The sequence below is a fragment of the Rosa chinensis genome, chromosome 3 (assembly GCF_002994745.2).
Source record: "Rosa chinensis cultivar Old Blush chromosome 3, RchiOBHm-V2, whole genome shotgun sequence".
Classification (NCBI taxonomy): domain Eukaryota; kingdom Viridiplantae; phylum Streptophyta; class Magnoliopsida; order Rosales; family Rosaceae; genus Rosa; species Rosa chinensis.
Window position 1 is genome coordinate 41,524,586 of NC_037090.1, and position 21,354 is coordinate 41,545,939.

General features: G+C 38.1%; 3 pseudogenes; all 3 read right to left on the minus strand.

Moving 5' to 3' along the window:
• Window positions 1-876: 876 nt before the first annotated feature.
• LOC112195575 lies at window positions 877-989 on the minus strand (annotated as a pseudogene).
• A 5,241-nt stretch (window positions 990-6,230) lies between these two features.
• LOC112195576 lies at window positions 6,231-6,343 on the minus strand (annotated as a pseudogene).
• A 5,239-nt stretch (window positions 6,344-11,582) lies between these two features.
• LOC112195578 lies at window positions 11,583-11,695 on the minus strand (annotated as a pseudogene).
• Window positions 11,696-21,354: the final 9,659 nt, after the last annotated feature.

Here is a 21,354-nt window from a genome sequence, read left to right on the forward strand (position 1 = left end):
CTTTTCCTTGGTGCACACATATTTTCCTTCCATAAATATCTCCCTTGAATCTCTCTTTCCGTCATCTCCTTGATTATTTCTGATTTTCACGTTGGCAATCACACCAATTTACTCCTCCAACAATATTTCTTTCCATAAAAATCTCCCAAGAAAATCTCCTTTGATTTATTCCACGTGAAATTCTCAATCAATCACCTTAATTCCCACGTTGTCACCTTGTTTTCCTCTAGGTATTTCACGGCAAATTTAATTCCCAAGGAAAATGTATTTTCCTTTTTTTTAAAAACTCTTCCTTGAATCTCTCCTTGCCATGTCATCTTCATGAAGCTTCTCTTTCCATTTATGAACTCAATTCAGCTTATTTATTCCAAAGACCTGAAAATAGAAGCTTTCTAAAATAAGAAATGGAAACTTTCCTAAACTAAAATGGAAACTTTCTAAAAATGGAAAATAGAAACCATAAAACGGAAACTTTCTACAATTAGGAACTTTCCCAATCAAAGAATGGAAACTTCCCTAAACAGAGTTTTAATAAGGAAATAACGCAAGAAATGTAGGGAAATAACAGTTAAAACGTCGCATTAAAATGCTCCTATCAAATGCCAACTTTGAGATCAAGCCTAACATGTTGTCTATTCTACCTACTTTCCATGGCATGGCTAGTGAGAGGCTCTATGATCATATAATTGAGTTTGATGCCATATGTTCCACTATGCACTTGGGAGGATTAACTTTGATGGTTTGAAGCTTCGATTGCTCCCATTTTCTTTGAAAGATCAAGTACGCACATGGTTTCATAAGTTTAAGCCAAGATCTATTCTCTCTTGGGCCAATATGCAAAGAGTCTTCTTGAATGCTTATTATCGACATCACCGGACTACTTATATGCGGGATAGCTTGACCAAGTTCTTTCAAGAGGATAATGAGACTTTTTATGATGCATGGGAGCGCTTCAAGGATATTGAGTTAGGTTGCCCTCATCATGGACTCACAAAGTAGCTTCTTTGTGAATCTTTCTACAATGGGTTGATTATTGATGATAGAAGGAGATTGGACAATGCATCTGGTGGAAATTTTCTATAAAAAGGTCCTAATGCCGCTTGGGATATTTGTGATGGAGTGGCTACCCAATCCAGTCAATGGGATAATCATCAAAGGAGAAGAGGAGGTAGAGATGACCACACTACATCTAGAGGCCGAGATTCACATGCATATGATACTAGAGGCCGATTTGATATGGAGCCTCGTGGTAGAGGTTTATATGATGTTTCTCATGTTTCTAGAGATGATGGAGCTATGACTTCTAAGATTGAGAGGCTTGAAGCAACGATTGACAAGAAATTTGAGATGCTTCTTCAAGCGCAAAAGGGTAATGGTACTTCTTCTTCACATGTCAAGAGTGTTACTACTTCACATCTTTACTTGATTTGTGAGTCCCCTCATCATTCTACTCATGATTGTCACTTGGCTTTGCAATTTCCGGAATTTGTTGAGGAGCAAGTTAAAGAGGTTAGTTCTTATCAAAGGGCACCAAGAAATGATTCTTACTCTACTACATATAATCCGGGTTGGCGTAATCACCCAAATTTCTCATGGAGAGATGGTGGAGGGTCCTCTAATACACACTAAGGTGGTTCTCATTCATATGGAGGGAATCAGGGCCCTAATTCTTCATCTTTTAGTCCCCATGGCCATGGGAACACACAATTTGGTGGACAAAATCATTATGGGCAGCAAGCATCTAGTTACAATTCTCAAGGCCAAGGGCCATCTTTTGGTGCTACATATGCTTATGGAGGAGCCCCACATGACACTCAAAGGTTTGGTCAAAGTTCCCAATCATTTGGAGGTGCCAATCCTACACAAAATCCTCCTCCTGGATTTCAAAATAGGCAAACACCACAACCGGAACCAAAGAAGTCTCATATGGATAATATATTGGCCACCATAGCTCAAAAAATTATCAACGGCGCCATTGGCACAATGAAATGTAGAATTTTGTTTGGGAGTTTTGAATTGGGAATTCACTAAATTAAAAGCAAACTAAAATCAAAGCAAACAACTAATTATCAAGCAAGAAATTAAATTCGGATTTCAAATTAATGGGAACATGGGAGTATCGGGTGATTCACACTAACTATCTTGCAAATATTGATGCCAATTTCACAAATGCATGCATTTCCCATATGTGTCGAGTCCCGTATTTAGTACCGGTTAAGGCTATTAAACCAATTATCCTTTCGGTGTATTGATTATGTCGGTTAAGGCCACAATTAACTCTCTAATTTGGGCATTACGCCCCACATGACACTCAAAGGTTTGGTCAAAGTTCCCAATCATTTGAAGGTGCCAATCCTACACAAAATCCTCCTCCCGGATTTCAAAATAGGCAAGCACCACAACCAGAACCAAAGAAGTCTCAAATGGATGATATATTGGCCACCCTAGCTCAAAGTCATACTTCTCTTGCACAAAGCCAAGCAAACTGAGACTTGTTCTTACTTAGTTAGTTTTTCGAGCTTTTAGCCCTCCTTGTAACAAAAAAAAAAAAACAAGAGTTTCTGATCTAAGGTCGTCATAGGTTCTTTTGCGGCTTTGCCACAAATTGTCCAAGTCAATGACGCAAATTTGCTAACAGATTATTAGCATCTTAACAAACTTCCCACTATCATATGGTTGATTAAAAAACAGCTCTTGAAAGACCTTTAAATAGCATTCCTCTCAATTATTTTGAGATCTGAACTTGATCGAGCAAGTCTCCAAACTTCATTGGCAAAATCACAATATCCAAACAAATGATTAGCAGTTTCATTATCATTATCACACAGTGGACAGGAATTATCATCAATGTAACCAAACCTGGAAAGTCGATCTCTTGTTTTCAATCTCACTCTCAATAAAAGCCAACCAAATATTTTAATTTTCAGAGGAAGATTGAGCTTCCAGAGCTTACTTAGAAACTCAATATTGTTGTGTTTTTCCATATTATCAAGCTACAGCCAAGTTGCAGACTAGGATGGATGTCTGAGCGGTTGAAAGAGTCGGTCTTGAAAACCGAAGTTAGTAAATTGATCATTGGAAGAAGGTCCCCAAACAAATTCATCTTCCTGATCTGTGTAAGGGATAGGAATACCAGTAATCTTGTTGACAACAATATGGTCTAGATAGTTTAAAATTTTAGCTCTATTCCAAACACCATTAACAAATTCATCTTCCTGATCTAGATAGTCAGCTATTGTTTCATTTAGATCGATTAACTGGTCAGGAATAATATCAAAGAGAGGATAATCAAAAACTCAATTAAATGTCTAGAAGTTTATGGACTTACCATTGCCAACAATTCATCTCATACATTTAAGTATGAGCTGTTTTGCATACAAGTTCCTTTCCAAGCAAGAGAATTCGATTGCTTCTTCTTAACCTGAAAGAAAGAGACATTTTAAAAATATTTCCTTCTTACAATTTGAGACCACCAATTGTCATGGTCTGTGATTATTTTCCAAGCCAATTTTGCAATGGCTGCATTGTTAAAGAAGGCACTAGGCCTAATACCAAGTCCCCCTATACTTTTGGAAGTGCAAACTGTATCCCAAGCAACTAGAGGGAATTTTGTACTTGATCCCTAGAAGAAAGTTCTTGCTTGCTTGTCTATACTGTTGGTGATTTTCTGTGGCCATTTAAAACAGGACATGACATTGTTAGGCATACCAGAAATGTTAGATTTAATAAGAGCCATTCTAACAGCTCTATAGAGTGTGCCTTTCTTCCATCCTACTAGCTTATTTGAGATTTTTAGTAACAATTCTTTGGCATTATCAGGGTGTTTCCAAAAGATAACATTATGTATTCCTAAGTACTTACCAATAGTAGATTACTACTGGATACTAAGAATGTTGACAATATCTAACTTGAGACTACAAGGAACCTTAGGAGAAAAGTAAAGTGAGGACTTGTGAAATTTAATAAGTTGTCCAGAAGCCAGAGAAAAAGTAGTAAGAACTTTAAGAATATGTTTTGCAGCCCTTTTAGTGGCCTTGCAAAAAATTAGACAATCATCAGCAAACAAAGTATAATATTTACAAAGATATAACAAAATATATACATATTTACGAAAATGGGGGATTTTGTTTTTGGTTTTTCGAAAATAAAACTAAGTTAACAAAACAATTAAAATGCAAAAACATAAAAATACAAATGGAATGAGAGAACAAAGATCAAAACCGAAACATATGATTAAAATTGACTCAAACCCTAATATTGTTCATCTAAGTCATGAGAAAAGAGTTGATCATGTGAAACATTCGAAAGCAAATGATTTCCCATATTTTACTTTTCAATGCTAATTAACCTAAGCGAAAGCACCTAGATTAATCCTATCAAACATGCAATCAAACCCTAGAAAGCTAGTCAATCATGTCATGTTTAACGCATTACGCATAAAGAAAGGCTATCAACTCAAGTGTACAACTTAGTTATGGAAAAATCCACCTAATTGCAATCCTCTTTAATTAAATTCGATCTTTGTCCAAAACCTTTACTACTTTGATTCAAGTTTACACAAAACGAAAAGTCGATTTCATGTTCTTAAACCTAGCACCAATTATATCGAAACCCTAAGTGTTTGCAACCACATAAGATTAAAATACAAAAGTTATCTATAACGCAAATTTAATTAAACAAACCCACATAAGCAACCTTCGAAGAACAATAATATGAATCTGAAAATTCTCAATTAATCATAAAAATTCCAGAATTTAACAATTGTTCAAACACATATGTCAACTAGAACAAAACCAACGAAATTCAAAGCAAAGGTTACAAAGGAGAATCAGATTACACCGTGAGATGGAGATGGTGATGAACGATTGATGTGGTGGTCTCTTGAATCTCGAAAGCAAGCTTCAAGGTTGGAGATGGATGATGGATGCTCACGGCTGTGCTTCTTCTCCCTTGGCCTTGCTTGAACTCGTGGAGATGACTAGAGGATGGAGAAACTCACGGCTATGCTAAGAAGATTTTCTGATTTTTTTTCTAAAGTGTAAATTGTATGGAGAGGCCCTTCTCAACGTCAAAGAGGTGGGTATATATAGGAGCACGGCTAGGGTTCACAAAGCAATCAGAATTTTCCACATAGCTTCAACCAATGATAATTCGCCAAGTAAGCTTGTGATGTGGTCCAACCAATCATAGAATGCCAAGTAAGCCTTGTGATGTGTTCCAACCAATCATAATTCTCTAAAATACCTCCCTAATATTTAATTGCCGAATTTCCTTGAAATTATTCTGATTTTCTTCATGAATTTCGGCCAACATTCCTTTAGGGAATTTAGGGATGAATCTGGACGCCTTTTGAGCTTTTCCTTGGTGCACACATATTTTCCTTCCATAAATATCTCCCTTGAATCTCTCTTTCCGTCATCTCCTTGATTATTTCTGATTTTCACGTTGGCAATCACACCAATTTACTCCTCCAACAATATTTCTTTCCATAAAAATCTCCCAAGAAAATCTCCTTTGATTTATTCCACGTGAAATTCTCAATCAATCACCTTAATTCCCACGTTGTCACCTTGTTTTCCTCTAGGTATTTCACGGCAAATTTAATTCCCAAGGAAAATGTATTTTCCTTTTTTTTAAAAACTCTTCCTTGAATCTCTCCTTGCCATGTCATCTTCATGAAGCTTCTCTTTCCATTTATGAACTCAATTCAGCTTATTTATTCCAAAGACCTGAAAATAGAAGCTTTCTAAAATAAGAAATGGAAACTTTCCTAAACTAAAATGGAAACTTTCTAAAAATGGAAAATAGAAACCATAAAACGGAAACTTTCTACAATTAGGAACTTTCCCAATCAAAGAATGGAAACTTCCCTAAACAGAGTTTTAATAAGGAAATAACGCAAGAAATGTAGGGAAATAACAGTTAAAACGTCGCATTAAAATGCTCCTATCAAATGCCAACTTTGAGATCAAGCCTAACATGTTGTCTATTCTACCTACTTTCCATGGCATGGCTAGTGAGAGGCTCTATGATCATATAATTGAGTTTGATGCCATATGTTCCACTATGCACTTGGGAGGATTAACTTTGATGGTTTGAAGCTTCGATTGCTCCCATTTTCTTTGAAAGATCAAGTACGCACATGGTTTCATAAGTTTAAGCCAAGATCTATTCTCTCTTGGGCCAATATGCAAAGAGTCTTCTTGAATGCTTATTATCGACATCACCGGACTACTTATATGCGGGATAGCTTGACCAAGTTCTTTCAAGAGGATAATGAGACTTTTTATGATGCATGGGAGCGCTTCAAGGATATTGAGTTAGGTTGCCCTCATCATGGACTCACAAAGTAGCTTCTTTGTGAATCTTTCTACAATGGGTTGATTATTGATGATAGAAGGAGATTGGACAATGCATCTGGTGGAAATTTTCTATAAAAAGGTCCTAATGCCGCTTGGGATATTTGTGATGGAGTGGCTACCCAATCCAGTCAATGGGATAATCATCAAAGGAGAAGAGGAGGTAGAGATGACCACACTACATCTAGAGGCCGAGATTCACATGCATATGATACTAGAGGCCGATTTGATATGGAGCCTCGTGGTAGAGGTTTATATGATGTTTCTCATGTTTCTAGAGATGATGGAGCTATGACTTCTAAGATTGAGAGGCTTGAAGCAACGATTGACAAGAAATTTGAGATGCTTCTTCAAGCGCAAAAGGGTAATGGTACTTCTTCTTCACATGTCAAGAGTGTTACTACTTCACATCTTTACTTGATTTGTGAGTCCCCTCATCATTCTACTCATGATTGTCACTTGGCTTTGCAATTTCCGGAATTTGTTGAGGAGCAAGTTAAAGAGGTTAGTTCTTATCAAAGGGCACCAAGAAATGATTCTTACTCTACTACATATAATCCGGGTTGGCGTAATCACCCAAATTTCTCATGGAGAGATGGTGGAGGGTCCTCTAATACACACTAAGGTGGTTCTCATTCATATGGAGGGAATCAGGGCCCTAATTCTTCATCTTTTAGTCCCCATGGCCATGGGAACACACAATTTGGTGGACAAAATCATTATGGGCAGCAAGCATCTAGTTACAATTCTCAAGGCCAAGGGCCATCTTTTGGTGCTACATATGCTTATGGAGGAGCCCCACATGACACTCAAAGGTTTGGTCAAAGTTCCCAATCATTTGGAGGTGCCAATCCTACACAAAATCCTCCTCCCGGATTTCAAAATAGGCAAACACCACAACCGGAACCAAAGAAGTCTCATATGGATAATATATTGGCCACCATAGCTCAAAAATTATCAACGGCGCCATTGGCACAATGAAATGTAGAATTTTGTTTGGGAGTTTTGAATTGGGAATTCACTAAATTAAAAGCAAACTAAAATCAAAGCAAACAACTAATTATCAAGCAAGAAATTAAATTCGGATTTCAAATTAATGGGAACATGGGAGTATCGGGTGATTCACACTAACTATCTTGCAAATATTGATGCCAATTTCACAAATGCATGCATTTCCCATATGTGTCGAGTCCCGTATTTAGTACCGGTTAAGGCTATTAAACCAATTATCCTTTCGGTGTATTGATTATGTCGGTTAAGGCCACAATTAACTCTCTAATTTGGGCATTACGCCCCACATGACACTCAAAGGTTTGGTCAAAGTTCCCAATCATTTGAAGGTGCCAATCCTACACAAAATCCTCCTCCCGGATTTCAAAATAGGCAAGCACCACAACCAGAACCAAAGAAGTCTCAAATGGATGATATATTGGCCACCCTAGCTCAAAGTCATACTTCTCTTGCACAAAGCCAAGCAAACTGAGACTTGTTCTTACTTAGTTAGTTTTTCGAGCTTTTAGCCCTCCTTGTAACAAAAAAAAAAAAAACAAGAGTTTCTGATCTAAGGTCGTCATAGGTTCTTTTGCGGCTTTGCCACAAATTGTCCAAGTCAATGACGCAAATTTGCTAACAGATTATTAGCATCTTAACAAACTTCCCACTATCATATGGTTGATTAAAAAACAGCTCTTGAAAGACCTTTAAATAGCATTCCTCTCAATTATTTTGAGATCTGAACTTGATCGAGCAAGTCTCCAAACTTCATTGGCAAAATCACAATATCCAAACAAATGATTAGCAGTTTCATTATCATTATCACACAGTGGACAGGAATTATCATCAATGTAACCAAACCTGGAAAGTCGATCTCTTGTTTTCAATCTCACTCTCAATAAAAGCCAACCAAATATTTTAATTTTCAGAGGAAGATTGAGCTTCCAGAGCTTACTTAGAAACTCAATATTGTTGTGTTTTTCCATATTATCAAGCTACAGCCAAGTTGCAGACTAGGATGGATGTCTGAGCGGTTGAAAGAGTCGGTCTTGAAAACCGAAGTTAGTAAATTGATCATTGGAAGAAGGTCCCCAAACAAATTCATCTTCCTGATCTGTGTAAGGGATAGGAATACCAGTAATCTTGTTGACAACAATATGGTCTAGATAGTTTAAAATTTTAGCTCTATTCCAAACACCATTAACAAATTCATCTTCCTGATCTAGATAGTCAGCTATTGTTTCATTTAGATCGATTAACTGGTCAGGAATAATATCAAAGAGAGGATAATCAAAAACTCAATTAAATGTCTAGAAGTTTATGGACTTACCATTGCCAACAATTCATCTCATACATTTAAGTATGAGCTGTTTTGCATACAAGTTCCTTTCCAAGCAAGAGAATTCGATTGCTTCTTCTTAACCTGAAAGAAAGAGACATTTTAAAAATATTTCCTTCTTACAATTTGAGACCACCAATTGTCATGGTCTGTGATTATTTTCCAAGCCAATTTTGCAATGGCTGCATTGTTAAAGAAGGCACTAGGCCTAATACCAAGTCCCCTATACTTTTGGAAGTGCAAACTGTATCCCAAGCAACTAGAGGGAATTTTGTACTTGATCCCTAGAAGAAAGTTCTTGCTTGCTTGTCTATACTGTTGGTGATTTTCTGTGGCCATTTAAAACAGGACATGACATTGTTAGGCATACCAGAAATGTTAGATTTAATAAGAGCCATTCTAACAGCTCTATAGAGTGTGCCTTTCTTCCATCCTACTAGCTTATTTGAGATTTTTAGTAACAATTCTTTGGCATTATCAGGGTGTTTCCAAAAGATAACATTATGTATTCCTAAGTACTTACCAATAGTAGATTACTACTGGATACTAAGAATGTTGACAATATCTAACTTGAGACTACAAGGAACCTTAGGAGAAAAGTAAAGTGAGGACTTGTGAAATTTAATAAGTTGTCCAGAAGCCAGAGAAAAAGTAGTAAGAACTTTAAGAATATGTTTTGCAGCCCTTTTAGTGGCCTTGCAAAAAATTAGACAATCATCAGCAAACAAAGTATAATATTTACAAAGATATAACAAAATATATACATATTTACGAAAATGGGGGATTTTGTTTTTGGTTTTTCGAAAATAAAACTAAGTTAACAAAACAATTAAAATGCAAAAACATAAAAATACAAATGGAATGAGAGAACAAAGATCAAAACCGAAACATATGATTAAAATTGACTCAAACCCTAATATTGTTCATCTAAGTCATGAGAAAAGAGTTGATCATGTGAAACATTCGAAAGCAAATGATTTCCCATATTTTACTTTTCAATGCTAATTAACCTAAGCGAAAGCACCTAGATTAATCCTATCAAACATGCAATCAAACCCTAGAAAGCTAGTCAATCATGTCATGTTTAACGCATTACGCATAAAGAAAGGCTATCAACTCAAGTGTACAACTTAGTTATGGAAAAATCCACCTAATTGCAATCCTCTTTAATTAAATTCGATCTTTGTCCAAAACCTTTACTACTTTGATTCAAGTTCACACAAAACGAAAAGTCGATTTCATGTTCTTAAACCTAGCACCAATTATATCGAAACCCTAAGTGTTTGCAACCACATAAGATTAAAATACAAAAGTTATCTATAACGCAAATTTAATTAAACAAACCCACATAAGCAACCTTCGAAGAACAATAATATGAATCTGAAAATTCTCAATTAATCATAAAAATTCCAGAATTTAACAATTGTTCAAACACATATGTCAACTAGAACAAAACCAACGAAATTCAAAGCAAAGGTTACAAAGGAGAATCAGATTACACCGTGAGATGGAGATGGTGATGAACGATTGATGTGGTGGTCTCTTGAATCTCGAAAGCAAGCTTCAAGGTTGGAGATGGATGATGGATGCTCACGGCTGTGCTTCTTCTCCCTTGGCCTTGCTTGAACTCGTGGAGATGACTAGAGGATGGAGAAACTCACGGCTATGCTAAGAAGATTTTCTGATTTTTTTTCTAAAGTGTAAATTGTATGGAGAGGCCCTTCTCAACGTCAAAGAGGTGGGTATATATAGGAGCACGGCTAGGGTTCACAAAGCAATCAGAATTTTCCACATAGCTTCAACCAATGATAATTCGCCAAGTAAGCTTGTGATGTGGTCCAACCAATCATAGAATGCCAAGTAAGCCTTGTGATGTGTTCCAACCAATCATAATTCTCTAAAATACCTCCCTAATATTTAATTGCCGAATTTCCTTGAAATTATTCTGATTTTCTTCATGAATTTCGGCCAACATTCCTTTAGGGAATTTAGGGATGAATCTGGACGCCTTTTGAGCTTTTCCTTGGTGCACACATATTTTCCTTCCATAAATATCTCCCTTGAATCTCTCTTTCCGTCATCTCCTTGATTATTTCTGATTTTCACGTTGGCAATCACACCAATTTACTCCTCCAACAATATTTCTTTCCATAAAAATCTCCCAAGAAAATCTTCTTTGATTTATTCCACGTGAAATTCTCAATCAATCACCTTAATTCCCACGTTGTCACCTTGTTTTCATCTAGGTATTTCACGGCAAATTTAATTCCCAAGGAAAATGTATTTTCCTTTTTTTAAAAACTCTTCCTTGAATCTCTCCTTGCCATGTCATCTTCATGAAGCTTCTCTTTCCATTTATGAACTCAATTTAGCTTATTTATTCCAAAGACCTGAAAATAGAAGCTTTCTAAAATAAGAAATGGAAACTTTCCTAAACTAAAATGGAAACTTTCTAAAAATGGAAAATAGAAACCATAAAACGGAAACTTTCTACAATTAGGAACTTTCCCAATCAAAGAATGGAAACTTCCCTAAACAGAGTTTTAATAAGGAAATAACGCAAGAAATGTAGGGAAATAACAGTTAAAACGTCGCATTAAAATGCTCCTATCAAATGCCAACTTTGAGATCAAGCCTAACATGTTGTCTATTCTACCTACTTTCCATGGCATGGCTAGTGAGAGGCTCTATGATCATATAATTGAGTTTGATGCCATATGTTCCACTATGCACTTGGGAGGATTAACTTTGATGGTTTGAAGCTTCGATTGCTCCCATTTTCTTTGAAAGATCAAGTACGCACATGGTTTCATAAGTTTAAGCCAAGATCTATTCTCTCTTGGGCCAATATGCAAAGAGTCTTCTTGAATGCTTATTATCGACATCACCGGACTACTTATATGCGGGATAGCTTGACCAAGTTCTTTCAAGAGGATAATGAGACTTTTTATGATGCATGGGAGCGCTTCAAGGATATTGAGTTAGGTTGCCCTCATCATGGACTCACAAAGTAGCTTCTTTGTGAATCTTTCTACAATGGGTTGATTATTGATGATAGAAGGAGATTGGACAATGCATCTGGTGGAAATTTTCTATAAAAAGGTCCTAATGCCGCTTGGGATATTTGTGATGGAGTGGCTACCCAATCCAGTCAATGGGATAATCATCAAAGGAGAAGAGGAGGTAGAGATGACCACACTACATCTAGAGGCCGAGATTCACATGCATATGATACTAGAGGCCGATTTGATATGGAGCCTCGTGGTAGAGGTTTATATGATGTTTCTCATGTTTCTAGAGATGATGGAGCTATGACTTCTAAGATTGAGAGGCTTGAAGCAACGATTGACAAGAAATTTGAGATGCTTCTTCAAGCGCAAAAGGGTAATGGTACTTCTTCTTCACATGTCAAGAGTGTTACTACTTCACATCTTTACTTGATTTGTGAGTCCCCTCATCATTCTACTCATGATTGTCACTTGGCTTTGCAATTTCCGGAATTTGTTGAGGAGCAAGTTAAAGAGGTTAGTTCTTATCAAAGGGCACCAAGAAATGATTCTTACTCTACTACATATAATCCGGGTTGGCGTAATCACCCAAATTTCTCATGGAGAGATGGTGGAGGGTCCTCTAATACACACTAAGGTGGTTCTCATTCATATGGAGGGAATCAGGGCCCTAATTCTTCATCTTTTAGTCCCCATGGCCATGGGAACACACAATTTGGTGGACAAAATCATTATGGGCAGCAAGCATCTAGTTACAATTCTCAAGGCCAAGGGCCATCTTTTGGTGCTACATATGCTTATGGAGGAGCCCCACATGACACTCAAAGGTTTGGTCAAAGTTCCCAATCATTTGGAGGTGCCAATCCTACACAAAATCCTCCTCCCGGATTTCAAAATAGGCAAACACCACAACCGGAACCAAAGAAGTCTCATATGGATAATATATTGGCCACCATAGCTCAAAAAATTATCAACGGCGCCATTGGCACAATGAAATGTAGAATTTTGTTTGGGAGTTTTGAATTGGGAATTCACTAAATTAAAAGCAAACTAAAATCAAAGCAAACAACTAATTATCAAGCAAGAAATTAAATTCGGATTTCAAATTAATGGGAACATGGGAGTATCGGGTGATTCACACTAACTATCTTGCAAATATTGATGCCAATTTCACAAATGCATGCATTTCCCATATGTGTCGAGTCCCGTATTTAGTACCGGTTAAGGCTATTAAACCAATTATCCTTTCGGTGTATTGATTATGTCGGTTAAGGCCACAATTAACTCTCTAATTTGGGCATTACGCCCCACATGACACTCAAAGGTTTGGTCAAAGTTCCCAATCATTTGAAGGTGCCAATCCTACACAAAATCCTCCTCCCGGATTTCAAAATAGGCAAGCACCACAACCAGAACCAAAGAAGTCTCAAATGGATGATATATTGGCCACCCTAGCTCAAAGTCATACTTCTCTTGCACAAAGCCAAGCAAACTGAGACTTGTTCTTACTTAGTTAGTTTTTCGAGCTTTTAGCCCTCCTTGTAACAAAAAAAAAAAAAAACAAGAGTTTCTGATCTAAGGTCGTCATAGGTTCTTTTGCGGCTTTGCCACAAATTGTCCAAGTCAATGACGCAAATAAGTGTGTAAGTTAAGATTCCATTTATGACTTCAAAATATAGTGGATATCTCCATTATTACGCATTTTCCTCGATTTTCTCTTCTTTTTGTCATAAAATTTACTAAGATATAAAACACAAGTAAACAAGAAACTAACTAAATAAATATGGAGATTTGATAAAAAAAAATATAGAAAATTAAGCACTTATCATTAAACAGCAACATTTATCGATTCTTCGATAATGTTTAAATTTGTGAGGCATCCCCAAAAAACTCTGTTCTCCATTTGATCTTACGGGAAGGGGAACTTGAACTTAGGACCTCAACCATAGTTGCGATTTTTGAATAGCCCTACCAGGTTTTCTTCCATTGTTAATTTTCTATGCATAAAACTCCATGGATCTACAGTAGGTGATCAACAAAAGTGATAAAGGCCATCTATTCTTGACCAGCTTTGCCCTCATAAACATGGTTGTTATTGTGTTGTTGTATGAATCTATCGAAGATCGAACTAAATTGAGCCAATTGAGTATTGACTGACCAAAGCTTCCCTCATTACCCTCCTCATCACTTGGGGTAACCCCAAAAGCTTAACAATTGTAGGCGGATTTGAGCCATTGGAAATCGAAACATATATAGTTCTAGTTTTTCTCAAAGAAAGTTTTGATTTTGGTGAAAATTTCAGTTAAAAATAAGAGAGAGAGTTTAGGGGGTCGAGGTCTGGGTGGGAGGGAAAAGGCGACTAGAGCGATCGGGAAGAGGTTCGTAGAATCTAGAGTTGTCATCAAGAACACAGCATTCGGAATTTGATTTTCTTTTCTTCTTCTTCTTTCCCTGTCATAGGGTCCAACATTTTTAATTTATTTTTGGATGTGATCAACAAAAGCGACAAAGACCACTTATTCTTGATGGGCTTTGGCCTCATAAACATGAGTTGTTGTATGAATCTATCGAAGATCCAACTAAATTGAGCCACTTGACTGACCGAAGCTTCCCTTGTTAGCCTCCTCATCACTTGGGGTAACCCAAGCTTAACAATTATAGGAGGATTTGAGCTTTTTTATTTTTTTTACTTAATCCAATAATTAAATAACCACAAGAGTCGAACTCACACCCTCTTACTTACAATGAAACACTTTTTTTTTTTAGGCGAAAAGAATATGAAAGCCCCTGGGGCAAACAATGTATACAACATCAAAAAGCAAGGCATTTGATGTATTTCTCTGAATTGTATTAGTCTAAGAGCAACCATCAAAGGATCGGTCTACATTTGCAATTGCATCTGCAACAAAATTTAATTCCCTAAAGACATGCTTGAAGGTGATAGAGGAAAACATAGTAGCAATCTTCTGAATATCTTGGACAATTTTCACTATCCTCCATGGTGGTTGAGTCAAATAGAACAAGATTGAGAATGAATTTTCTAATATCTTATTACACCCATTCTGTAATATAAACAGATTACAATCGTACTACAATGTACTACAACTATTATGTACTACTGTACTACACAACATATACAAGGTAAGTAGTTACAACAATATATTCCCTTGTTAGTCTATTCCTAATAGGGAACTATGACTCACACTAACACTCCCCCTCAAGTTGGCGCATATACATCAACCATGCCCAACTTGCTTAGTGAGTCATAAAACGCCTTCCTAGAAACTCCTTTGGTAAGTACATCTGCAAGTTGCTCTTCAGTTGGAACAAAAGGAAAACTAATAATTTTGGCATCTAGCTTCTCCTTTATAAAGTGACGATCAACCTCCACATGCTTAGTACGATCATGCTGTACTGGATTCTGTGATATGTCAATGGCTGCCTTGTTGTCACAATACAACTGCATGGTACTCTTGAGTTTGAAACCCAAATCACGTACCAAATTTCTCAGCCACAACAATTCACACACTCCGTGAGCCATACCCCTATACTCAGCCTCAGCACTAGATCGTGCCACAACTTTCTGTTTCTTACTCTTCCATGTAACCAAATTACCTCCCACAACGGTAAAGTAACCCAATGTTGACCTCCTGTCTGTAATGTTTCCAGCCCAATCTACATCTGTGAAGCCACAAACCTCAAGAATGTTGTTGTGTTTAGAAAACAGTACTCCCCTTCCTGGAGCTGACTTCAAGTACTTCAAAATTCGCATAACAGCATCCATATGACTCTCACTCGGGTTATGCATGAACTGACTCACCACACTCACTACATATGCAACATCTGGTCTAGTATGAGCCAAATAAATCAAGCGCCCAACCAAACTCTGATAGCGAGCTTGATCAGTAGGTACCTAATCTGGATACTCAGCTAAACAATGGTTCTGCTCAATAGGAGTATCAACAGGTCAGCAATCCAACAAACCTGTCTCTGTCAGCAAGTCAAGAACGTACTTCCTCTGGCACAGATAGATTCCTTCTCTCCCCCTGGCTACCTCAATTCCTAAGAAGTACTTAAGTTCACCCAAGTCCTTCATCTCAAACTCAGAGCCTAGCTGTCTCTGCAGTCTATCTATCTCAACAGTATCATTGCCAGTGATTACCATATCATCCACATAAATAATTAGAGCTGTTACCTTCCCTTGTTGATGCTTAAGGAACAAGGTATGGTCTGAGTTGCTCTGTCTGTAGCCAACCTTCCGCATGAACTGTGAAAATCTTCCAAACCAAGCACGAGGTGACTGTTTAAGACCATACAGAGATTTTCTCAATCTGCATACAAAATCACCAAGAGAAGCAACTACATACCCAGGTGGAAGGCTCATGTACACTTCCTCGGCTAACTCTCCATGAAGAAATGCATTCTTGACATCAAACTGTCGGAGTGGCCAGTTTAAACTAGCAGCGAATGAGAGCAGAACCCGAATAATGTTCATCTTGGCAACAGGAGCAAACGTTTCATCGTAGTCAATACCATACGTCTGAGTAAACCCCTTTGCTACAAGGCGTGCTTTGTACCGATTCACTGATCCATCTGCATTATGCTTCACGGTAAACACCCAACGACAACCTACAGCCTTCTTGCCTTGTGGTGGAGGCACAAGTTGCTAAGTATTGCTCTTTTGCAACGCCTCCATCTCTTCCTCCATTGCCTTCCTCCACTTTGGATCCCCCAATGCATCCTGCACTTTGTTAGGTACTGATACAGCAGATATTTGATTCACAAAAGATTCATATGACTTAGACAACCTCCTAGTGGACATATAATTGGCTACTGGGTATTTTGATTTGGCAGTAAGGGTAGGTTCATATCTTTTGGCTGATTGACCCCGAGTGGTCCTATTTGGTAACACATATTGCCCAACATTAGACTCATTACTACTAGTACTAGTGGGTGGACATACCTCAAATGAGTGATCTTCAGTACCAGGAAGCTGTGGGTCAGGGGTAGAAGTAATGGTAGGAGGGACAGTTGTGTCTTCAACATCATTTTCGGCCATAGAGACTGGTGCTTGGATGTTTGGAGTTGTATCTTCAACATCATTTTCGGCCATAGAAACTGGTGCTTGGATGTTTGGAGCTTCTGCTTCTGGCGGCGAGCTAATGGTCTCAACTGGATCCGTCAAAATACCACCTGCTTCTTCACCTCCTTTTGATTCCTCCCCCTCTCCATGATACAGCTCTTCAAAAAATGAATTCTCCCCCTGAAGAGCTGTATCTGAAGAGGTAAAATAACTCATGTCCTCAAAGAAAGTGACATCCATAGTGACATAGTACTTCCTGGTAGGTGGATGAAAGCACTTGTACCCTTTCTGATACCCTCCGTAGCCAAAAAACACACACTTAAGTACCCGGGCATCCAATTTAGACCTCTGGTTCTTAGGAACATGGACAAAAGCAACACAACCAAAGACACGAGCTGGAAGATTATGAAATGAAGGTAAGGAGACATGAGATGCAAGAACCTCAAATGGAATTTTTCCCTGTAGGACACTAGAAGGAAGACCATTGATAAGATGGGAGGAAGCATATACAGCATCGCCCCAAAGATACTTAGGCATATGGGCACTAAAGAGAAGGGCACGAGCCATATCAAGTAAATGACGGTTTTTCCTTTCAGACACTCCATTTTGTTCAGGTGTTTGTGGACATGTGGTTTGGTGAACAATCCCATGGGTGTTAAAAAACTCTTGGAAAACATGATTAACATATTCCCCCATTGTCAGAACGAAGGACTTTAATGGTGCTATGGTACTGTGTTTGAACAAGAGTACGGAAAGTTTGGAAAGCGGGAAAGACTTCATCCTTGGTTTTAAGAAGGGCAACCCATGACAATCTCGTACAATCATCAATAAACAACACAAAATATCTCATACCCGAGACAGTGGGCTCTCTAGAAGGTCCCCAAACATCATAATGAATCAAATCAAAAGGAATAACACTTTTATTAGATACTCTAGGAGAATAAGTAGCACGATGACTCTTGGCCAAAACACATGTTTCACAACGTAAAGCAGACTCATTCACACCAATAAACAGAGTAGGCATGGTTGTTTTCATAAGACTAAAAGAAGGATGCCCTAAACGGCGATGCCACAACCAAATTTCACTTATCTTATCAGAATTCGAAGTCAAAGCGACTCGGGACTGTGCTCCTGGTTTCTCTCCCGCGTATGTCAGATCCAGATGGAACAACCTGCCCCTCAGATACATAGGATAAAAGGTTACGGAGCATTTAGACTCAGTATTCAACTGTGGAACAGATATCAAGTGATGAGACAAGTCAGGTACATATAACACATTATGAAGCTCTAAAGTGGGAGTAATACGCACTGACCCGGACCCTAACACATGAAAAGCCTCACCATTGGCATTGGTGACATAGGACACTGGTGGGGAAGACAAGGCAGTAAAATACGATTTATCATAAGTCATATGATCGGAGGCACCAGAATCAATAATCCATGTATCAGAACCAACAAAGTTAGAAACCTTTAAAGTCATACCAATCTTACCACAATCCCCAAAAGAACCTCCATCTGAACTTCGCACAGACACCTTAACCTTCTGGACATCATTGACCTTGGAACTCTGACCTTCACTGTCATCACCACCCATTGCAATAATATAATAGTAAGATCACACAATCACAGAGTATGCAGCGGAATAACAAGAACAGGAGATTCCGAAAGTAACAATAACAGATTGTGCAATAACCATGCAATAGTTAATGAAATTTTTTTTTTTTCTTGCTCTTTTTTTTTTTTTTTTAACTTGCACGGGTTGAAACAGTGACCTGAGAACAAAGTGAAGACCAGAGGATGGCCTGAACTGGAGAGAGAGAGAGCGAACGAGGTCGGGCAACAGAGCGGAAATTCTGGGCGACGAAGGGACTGAGACGAGCGAAGACCGACGGGTCTGACGGGTCAAGCAAAAGGCCGACGGGTCTGGGCGATGGAGGGAGTGCGACGGGGCTGGAAATCGGCAGGTCTGAGCACGCTACGGTTCTGGGCAATGGGAAGACCGACGATGATCTGGAAACCAACGGGTCTGGGCTTGCGACAATTCTGATGCAGAAGATGATTGGGTCTGATGCAGAAAGATCGAGTCTGATGAGGAAGGTAATTGGGTCTGATCGGGGAGCAAATCCGGACTGAGGGAGATGAAGGTGGTCTGGACTGACGACGTCGAAGTTCAAGAAGAAGACGATCCGGTCATTCTTGGATGGACGTTGGACGGAAACGATCAGGTGCAACGCAGCAGAGGAACAGAGGAACACGATCTAGAGATCAAAGTTGATCTTTGGGTGCCCAAAGTAAATTGTTGGGTATGAGCAGAGCAAGACACGAAGGCGATCTGGTCTGCAAGATTAGGTCTGATGCCGGATCTGATGTGAACCCAATCTGGAGATGATGTCACCGAAGTCAAAGAAGAAGACACTGGTCGTTCTTTGACTGATGCCTAGCAGACAAACGACGATGACAGTAACGTCGTTAAGAGGTGAAGAAAAACCCTAACAACGGGGTTCTAACTCCTCAAATTTGGAAAAACTGAAATTAAAACAAAGAGACAAAGTCCTTTCGGATCTTTGCTCTGATACCAAGTCAAATAGAACAAGATTGAGAATGAATTTTCTAATATCTTATTACACTTATTCTATGGTGTATATAAACAGATTACAATCGTACTACAATGTACTACAACTATTGTGTACTACTGTACTACACAACATATAAAAGGTAAGTAGTTACAACAATATATTCCCTTGTTAGTCTATTCCTAATAGGGAACTATGACTCACACTAACAGGTTGGATAATACCCCTTACCACATCAATAACAAGTTTTTAGTCGCCTTCAACCTGGAGGTTCAAGAAGCCTTGCTGTTGTGCACTGACGAGGCTATTTCAAAGAGCTGTTGCTTTTGCTAATGGAACTATGGTGCTTCCAAATCCTTTGGCAGCTGCGTAAAGCGGATTACCGGAAGCATCTCTGATGATGAAGCCTCCAACTGCAGAGTTCCTCTGTCCAGAACCATCAAAATTGACTTTCACATAATCTCTAGGGGTAGGTTGCCACATAATAGTGGCCGGATGGTTTTGCATAGTCTTCCCCCCATTTGGATGTACTGTTTCTTTGATATCATTAAGAATAGCAGCTGAACTTGCTACAACTGCATTTGGGAAGCTAATAGCTCCTCTAAAGACAGTGTAATTTCTGGATTTCCAAATTTGCTAACAGATTATTAGCATCTTAACAAACTTCCCACTATCATATGGTTGATTAAAAAACAGCTCTTGAAAGACCTTTAAATAGCATTCCTCTCAATTATTTTGAGATCTGAACTTGATCGAGCAAGTCTCCAAACTTCATTGGCAAAATCACAATATCCAAACAAATGATTAGCAGTTTCATTATCATTATCACACAGTGGACAGGAATTATCATCAATGTAACCAAACCTGGAAAGTCGATCTCTTGTTTTCAATCTCACTCTCAATAAAAGCCAACCAAATATTTTAATTTTCAGAGGAAGATTGAGCTTCCAGAGCTTACTTAGAAACTCAATATTGTTGTGTTTTTCCATATTATCAAGCTACAGCCAAGTTGCAGACTAGGATGGATGTCTGAGCGGTTGAAAGAGTCGGTCTTGAAAACCGAAGTTAGTAAATTGATCATTGGAAGAAGGTCCCCAAACAAATTCATCTTCCTGATCTGTGTAAGGGATAGGAATACCAGTAATCTTGTTGACAACAATATGGTCTAGATAGTTTAAAATTTTAGCTCTATTCCAAACACCATTAACAAATTCATCTTCCTGATCTAGATAGTCAGCTATTGTTTCATTTAGATCGATTAACTGGTCAGGAATAATATCAAAGAGAGGATAATCAAAAACTCAATTAAATGTCTAGAAGTTTATGGACTTACCATTGCCAACAATTCATCTCATACATTTAAGTATGAGCTGTTTTGCATACAAGTTCCTTTCCAAGCAAGAGAATTCGATTGCTTCTTCTTAACCTGAAAGAAAGAGACATTTTAAAAATATTTCCTTCTTACAATTTGAGACCACCAATTGTCATGGTCTGTGATTATTTTCCAAGCCAATTTTGCAATGGCTGCATTGTTAAAGAAGGCACTAGGCCTAATACCAAGTCCCCCTATACTTTTGGAAGTGCAAACTGTATCCCAAGCAACTAGAGGGAATTTTGTACTTGATCCCTAGAAGAAAGTTCTTGCTTGCTTGTCTATACTGTTGGTGATTTTCTGTGGCCATTTAAAACAGGACATGACATTGTTAGGCATACCAGAAATGTTAGATTTAATAAGAGCCATTCTAACAGCTCTATAGAGTGTGCCTTTCTTCCATCCTACTAGCTTATTTGAGATTTTTAGTAACAATTCTTTGGCATTACCAGGGTGTTTCCAAAAGATAACATTATGTATTCCTAAGTACTTACCAATAGTAGATTACTACTGGATACTAAGAATGTTGACAATATCTAACTTGAGACTACAAGGAACCTTAGGAGAAAAGTAAAGTGAGGACTTGTGAAATTTAATAAGTTGTCCAGAAGCCAGAGAAAAAGTAGT